Below are 7,773 nucleotides of genomic sequence, written 5' to 3'. Positions count from 1 at the left end.
TTAATACTAAACCTGTTGACAGTGATTTTATGAATGACTCGTTGAAGGAGATCACTGACGTTTTAGATCCTGGTTCTTGTGAGATTTTATCACGGGACATCACAGAACAGGAGATTTTAGACACTATTAAAAGTTTTAAACCAGGTAAGGTGCCTGGGCCCGATGGTATACCCATAGAGTTTTATGTCACCTTTTTTGGTATTTTTAAGGATGACCTTTTCTCCCTTTTTACTGAGGTTTTTATGTCGAAAGCCCTCCCGGGGTCCTGGAAGAAGGGTGACGTGTCTCTTTTATACAAGAAAGGAGACAAAACTGATATCAAAAACTGGAGACCGATCACCCTTCTGAACAGTGACTACAAGATAATGGCCAAAATATGCGCAAATAGACTCAAGACCGTAATAAGCAAAGTTGTACACCCCAACCAGGTCTGTGGGGTGCCCGGGAGGAGCCTTAACCTCTTAAAAGATTGTATTAGTGACACAAAGTCCAGGAACGGGAAAATGGCGGTTTTAACAATAGACTTTGAAAAAGCCTTTGACCGTGTGTCACATTTTTATCTTTTTAAGGTTTTAGAGAGAATGGGTATACCGGAAGGTTTTTTATTGTCTTTAAAAGCGTTTTACAACAACTGCACGAGTAGAATCTTAGTCAACGGTTTTAGGACACAGGAAGTGCTTTTAAACTCCGGGGTGAAGCAGGGGTGTCCCTTGTCCCCACTACTTTTTATCTGCACACTAGAGCCTCTTCTATGCACCATAAGACGGGACAAGCTGATCCGTGGGATCCCCCTGCCCGGTGGGGGGGGGGGATCGAGGCCAAAGTAGTGGGGTACATGGACGATGTGACAATTCTTGGAAGGGACACCCTGTCGATCCAGAGAGCAACCAGACAAATAGTGTTTTATTGCTGCGCCTCGGGTTTTAAGGTAAATTTTAACAAAAGTAGTATTTTAAACATCGGGGACCTGCCATTGTCAGATGTCCCCATTCCTGTGTCCGACTCGGTGCAGATTTTAGGTGTCTCCTTCAATGAGGACAACAGAGGTCTTAACAGCTGGGACTTGGTGGCACAAAAGATAAACAAGAAAATATGTATGTGGAATATGAGAAGGTTGACCATGCAGGGGAGGGTTTTAATCATAAAAATGGTGATTTTACCGATTTTATTGTATTTAAGCCTAGTGTTCCCCCCTCCTGGTAGAGTTTTTAACAAAATCGTAAAAGCTGTTTTTACCTTCTTCTGGAGCTCCAAAATGGAAAAACTAAAAAGAGAAATAGTAATGAAGCCAAAAATGATGGGCGGTAAAGACTTCCCCGATCTGAAAGCCTTTTTATATATAAAGTATTTTAGCATGTGCCTGGGCGCACTTTTTAAAAACCACGCATGGTCTTACTTTTTACGCTACAACACAGGTTATTTTATGAGGCGGAACGGATGGTTCAAAACGGTTTTAAACTCCCCTTATTCTTTTAATCTGTCCAAAGACTATGCGATTTTAGAGAAAATTGTGGTTTTATACGATTTTACTGGAAAAAGTGCACAGGTTTTAATGAATTCTAAATTAATGCTAAAGAGTTTTAAGGAAAGTGGTTTTTATGTTCAAGTCAGCAATTTTAATGAGCGCAAAACAAAAGAAACATGGAGATTGGTTAATAATTATATTTTTAACCCACAGAAGGATCTGGCCTGGAGCTGCATACACGACTGTCTTCCATGCCGGGCATTCCAGCATCGTAGAGGACTGACCAACACCGCCGCATGCCCAAGACCCGGATGTACAGAGGAAGAGTCAACACAGCATTTGATATGGACTTGCTTTTTAACAAAGAGGATATGGACTCAGTTTTTACCGTTGCTTAAGAAAATAACAAGACTAAAAAAACTAACACTGGAAGGAGTATTATACGGATGTCTGGAATGCCCCACACGGACTGAGAGAATTATGGCATGGAAGATGGTCAACTCAGTGAAGGCAGCTCTGTGGAAATCCAGAAATATTTTAGTTTTTAAGCATGAGGTTTTATCGGTTAAAGATATTTTATCCATTGCTCTTAACGAATTATATGAATATTATATTGTAGACAGGAAAAACTTTCCTATTTTATCGAGGAAATGGCTTATCGGGGAATGGAGCTCCATCATATAGTGCCACCAAGTGCCCTTTTATGTGATTTTAATGTGGATTTTAACAACATGTAAATATATGTAGACAAGTTTTAAAATGTTTTATATGGTATGTTTTAATATGTTGTACAATGTGTTTTAATGTACTATATGAGCATTTTTACTATGTCTTGAAATTTTTTTGTTAAAATAAAAATACCCCTCGGGGTTTGTCAACTTAAAAAAAAAAAAATCTGTTCTTATCAGTTTAATATCTGATACGTCCCCTATCTGGGGACCATATATTAAATGGATTTTTAGAACAGGGAGCTGGAAAAAGAGCTTGCTCTGTCCACTCCACGCATTGACCTGGTATTGCAGTACCTCCAGGACCGGTGCACCCCCTTTCCTACAACCGTTTCCAAAAGCAGAAAAACAAAACCGACGAGCAAGAGGTGCAGCACAGCTGTGGCGGCTGCTGCTACCACCACCCAAACACTTTGATTGACACTCAGCCCGTCTGCTTGCAACATTGTATCCACTGAGCAGCTGCGTCTGCCAGAGTGTGCACAGCACAGGTACAACTGGAAGCAAAACACACACACACCAGTTCATATGGCAGCCGCACTCTATAGTTCGTACCTACCGCTGCGCTAATAGCCAAGTTGGAAACATCGGGCAGGCACAGCGTATCCTGGCAGCCTGCGTCTGTATGCTCCACGTATTCGGGTCATGGGTGTATGTGCTGGGGGCCCGGAGCCCCAGGGGGCCCATAAAGTCTCTCTTCCCCGCATTGTAAACCAATGCTATCAATGAAGCTTTATAGTTTGGGGGCCCAGTTCCAGACTTTGTACTGGGGCCCCGCAGCTTCAAGTTACACCTCTGGATCAGGATAATGCTAGGCCATTCCAACCAGCCTGTGTGTGTGACCTGCAGTCGCTGGTAGTCGAAAAGCGGCCGGCCCCGGATGCGCGCTTCAGAGTGGACAGACAGCAGCGGACCCCCAATCACACAGGCCCAAGGCTTGCTATGTAGCACGGAATACCTCATTGGACTGCAGCACTCCACGCGGGCTGAGATACACGCTCCACGTGGGATGGGCAGTATTCGTCCATGAAGATCCAGGCCAACGTTTAGAGATGGAGCAACACTCGGGGAGCAAAGAAGTCCAACGAACGGACGTCTACTTTACAAGGATGTATTGCTTTATTCAATGCATGGACACAGAAACAGTTCAACCGCTCGATTACAGACCGCAGTCAATACAGTAAAGAAAGAAATGTGTCTGTTTAATGTAAACTTGCATGGAGCTCGTTTGTCAGCCACTAACTGAATGCTGCTGCTGCATGTCTAAAACGTGGTCTGACGTTACATGCACCACCAGGGATAAGGCCTTGCCTATAAGCATTCCCCAGCTGGCAAAAACGGAACCTCCCTGCCTATTCCTCACCATGGAAGAACGGAACCTACCTTTTTTTAAAAAAAAGAAAGCCACAGCAGCAGCCAACTAGATTTTGGTAGGCCGCTGTCTCCCCCTTGTGTGCTGCATAAAAAATGCACTCCACTAAAAATAACAATGATCCACGAAATAGAGCGTATGGAGAGAATGAGGCTTCTAGATGAGCCGTCAGGCTATGATAAATTGTATCACACCTGGGCGATATGGATAGATGCCCGGAGCTCACCCCTATTTACCAAGTGGTTACAGACAGGGACATGTGAGTAACACGTTTAAACCACAATCGTAAAGAGAAACAACAATTCCGGAGCCCGCCCCCCCCCCCTCTTTTTGTTTTATTTTCTCTTTCTCCCGTGTCATAGATACCTACCCTCCCTTACCACTCCCCCCCTTACCCTCCCCTCATTCCCCTGTTTGTAGACCTTATAAAATATCACAGACAAACATGATATAGTTCAACTCGAAATTGATTTATTAAGTTTCATTGTCAAAGTTATTTTTACATTGCTTTGAGATAAGGCAAAAGTTTCCCCCCCTCCATGAAACCAATAAAACCTATATTGAATAAAATAAAAATGATGCAGTTACCGGTAGTTCTGCAGCTTCTTGGTGGAAATAAAGACCATCTCCCGTCTCCCAGCTGCAGCAGAGACTGACTAAAATGGCTGCCAAGCCCGGTATTAATGCTTCTAAATTGATGACCTCACAGTGGAGGGACATCAGCCTGCCATACACCTGGCTCATGACATCACAAAGGAGTGACATCGTCAGCCTTCCAAACACCTGGCTCAATTGCATACAGTATATATATATATATAATGTGTATATATATTGTTCTGGATTATGATTTCTCCAGCAGGCTTTGGGGTATTTTGTCGCTTTCCTAATTGTGTGGAAGCAGTATGCGCACACTGACCAAGTCAAACACAAGGTATGAATCTCATGTTAAAAATGGCTCTCCTGGCAGAGACGTCCAGACAGGCCTTTTTATTGAAAAAGGATAACACCTGCCCTTTATGGGCGTTTAACAGATTACATCACTAACATATATATATTCTTATTCGCTAGATTATACAGAGTCTCCCGCCTCCCTACCCTCCCGTCCTCCCGTCCGCCAAGGTATGGACTTTGTATTCTTTAGCATGCAGACAGCCTTAAGGAATTATGTCTAGTTGACAAATGATGTGCTTAACTAGCTTGTGTTTGAAGAGTGGAAGGGGCCTAGGTAAACACACAGTATTGAACACAGGATATACACGACACTATGGCCCTTTAACTTCTTAGAAACTGGTTGAGCAACTTCGATGTATTTAGAGCAAATACATCACCCATCCATTGGCTAGCAAATACAATGATTAGATTGTGTGTGTCCTTTAGACTCCTCAGAGCTGAAAGTCATTACAACAGCAAAATACATTTGGGTTATATACAAATATCGATAGACATTTTATACTAAATAATTATCATGTCTATCACAATCCCCCCTTAAAATGTCTATCCTCTAATTCTCTATCTAATTTTCACAGTTTTCTGCGCATGAGCCTATAACCGGAGCGCGTTGAAGGTTCGTTTTAGGGTCTTCAAGGTGGTGTAGGACTTGTCCACTCCTTCTGGGGATGCATCCAGCAAACTCATGGTGGGAGCGGCTTTTCCAGCATCAGTTTCACAGGTCTCTCTGACACAGGGGATAACACAGCAGACTAGAACAGAAAAGATAATCAGTTCACATACAACAGCGACGCCCGTCTGTGCCAGGATCCTTTACCACCCGCTCATCCATGGCGAGTGCTGGTCCCAAAAGTTAGCTCTTTTTAGTTAGTGCGGTCAGCTTCTTAATGGCAAGTGCGTTTTTACCTGCGGGTCACGTGTCGTCTGGGATGTAGGTACAACAAGTCTCCCCTATCATCTTACAGACACTCCCCTTTTTAGCTAAAGTCATATCTGAGGTCACTCTATTTTTAAAAAAGTCATAGTCGAGGTAGGTCCTATTGGTCGACTAGTCCCTATAAGGCGTCTCTAGTATAATTTATAAACCACTGCTAATTATAATAAACATAATTAATCCAGTCAACATTTATTTACCCTAATGATCAGGAAAATGGACTTGAATCTAGTTTTAACTTGGTCTCTAATTTTTAAAACTTGTCAGGTACCCCCCTTGGCTATCCTATGACGTCAATGTACACGTGTAGATCAAAACTACCACCAGGGGTCTCTCTTCTCGCTCTAGCATAATGTTACAATACTAGTAGCGTGCACAGGTACGCACAGCGTGGGACTCCCTAATCTTCACCCACACCAATGTCCCTCCTGGAGATAGTCCTAATGGTGAACACGTCCAAGTCGCCTCACCCTTGCGTCAGGGTTTTCCCACTGCCCGTAAGTCCCTACTCCTAGGAGGGGGGGGGATCCCTACCTCACCTCAGAGGGAGGCCATGGATTCCCTGGGCTCATTTCCGGGCATCCATACCCTCTATCTGTACAAGTTAACACCCCACAGGGTGTGCCCTCGCCGGAACCTAAGGTCTTCTGCACTATCCCTTGGCAAATGGGAATTCCACTGACAATCCATCTTAGGAGATCGGGGCAGGCGCAGTACTAGTACATTTCTCCTTTTTCTTTGGTAGCGTATGTGTTTGGCATTATCGGAACTGGCTCTTCATCTTTTTCAAACAAGGGAAACGTTGGTGTCTGACAGGATGTGGAGGAGCATAAGGGCTTTACTAAGGCACACTCCCCTGTCCAATTACCCTCCAGGCGGGTCCTCTACCTCATGTCTCCACAAAGCCAGTAAACGTCTCCTAAGGACTGGACCTGATTCTGCATCTATTCCCCTCCTATCATACTGTAGGAGGAGCAATACCCGTTGGTGAGTTCCCCAAAAATCTCCCTCCACCCTGCCTATTTGCCTGGCAGGTGTAGTTTCCAGGGTAGTCAGTAATACTCTCTCCGGTGCAAAACACTTAAGTAGTTATAGAGTATTCCTTCTTCCATTTCTCATGGACAGTGTAATTAGCGGAAATGTTCGTGAAGAGACTAATAAACCACTCTTCAGCATCTACAGGGAGATTTAGGGGGACCATGCCCGAGTGTAGTCGGGCACTACCGCACACGCAACAGTTAGACTTGTTGCTCCTGTTAGCATTGTACCTCATCAACTCCAACCAGAGATTCTGGTCAGAGTAGCCAGTCACTACTGTCAAGGTGTCCTCAAAGGTAGGGTCGGCTATGATCATCATGTTCGTCAAGGTCTTTATCTTACGGCGGAGGGGGTTAATTATGGGCACGGGACTAAGTGAAGGCTTCCATTCGGCTGCATCTACCATATCCCTTATTTTAAACTTCCCTAAGGGATCTGTCCTCCCGTACCGGTATGTCCCCAGACTATAAGTCTCCCCGTCCCCCGGGCTTGGATCTCCCATGGTTAATGTAAAAACCGCATTAAAACCAAGCAGCATACTAAGTTCAGCCTTCCAATACCTGCTGTCCTTATTATTCTCAAGGAGGGTTATACGACTAATTAGGGATTTCCCGCTCTTATCTTTCTTATTTAAGGCACTTCGCGGTTTATAGGACTAGTCTATTCCTGTGTTCCATCCCACTAATCCCCAATAACGGCAGTCTTCTCCCCAGACGTTATCAGTGGCGCAAACATATTGTATTCCCCGGGTATATAAGTCATATAACCAGCTGGACTGAGCTAAATCTGGCCTGCGGTGGGATCTTGCGCCTAGACACGGGACCACAGTACAATAGTCGAAGGAATATGCAGCTACTTGAGCATTGGACGAGTTATACTAGAAGGTAACCATACCCCCATATTCTTCCGACTAAGGATTCCAGTTGCCACCCTCCTCTCTCACTAGCCCTAACCAGAGTAATGTCTTTGGCACAACTAAGACTGGTCTCCCGGATCTGAAGCTTTCTTACAGTATGAAGCGTGGATCCATGTAAGTCTTTCGGCTAGTTTCACAGCTGTGGCAGTAGTCAGAAGCACCTGGTAGGGGCCATCAAATCGGGGCTCAGGAGGGTGCTTCCTGAGGAACTTCTTGACGCACACCCAATCCCCAGGCTGCAAGATATGTGTCCCAGTGTCTGCCTCTGAGTCTGGAAGAGAACACCTGTGCATAGGCTTTGGTTAGTTCTTTAACAACGGAAATCACATACTCAGTCAACACATCAGATTGTAATTGTAACCACTGAGGATA

General features: G+C 44.4%; 1 non-coding gene across 1 annotated transcript; it reads left to right on the top strand.

Annotated features, from left to right (window-relative positions):
- The first annotated feature begins 2,322 nt into the window (after positions 1-2,322).
- On the top strand, positions 2,323-2,512 carry LOC136573869 (U2 spliceosomal RNA). Its single transcript, XR_010786085.1, has one exon. It is a non-coding gene; the product is annotated as a U2 spliceosomal RNA (small nuclear RNA).
- Positions 2,513-7,773: the final 5,261 nt, after the last annotated feature.

Source organism: Eleutherodactylus coqui, chromosome 7, assembly GCF_035609145.1.
Source record: "Eleutherodactylus coqui strain aEleCoq1 chromosome 7, aEleCoq1.hap1, whole genome shotgun sequence".
NCBI lineage: Eukaryota > Metazoa > Chordata > Amphibia > Anura > Eleutherodactylidae > Eleutherodactylus > Eleutherodactylus coqui.
This window is presented reverse-complemented; position numbering and strand designations above follow the sequence as displayed.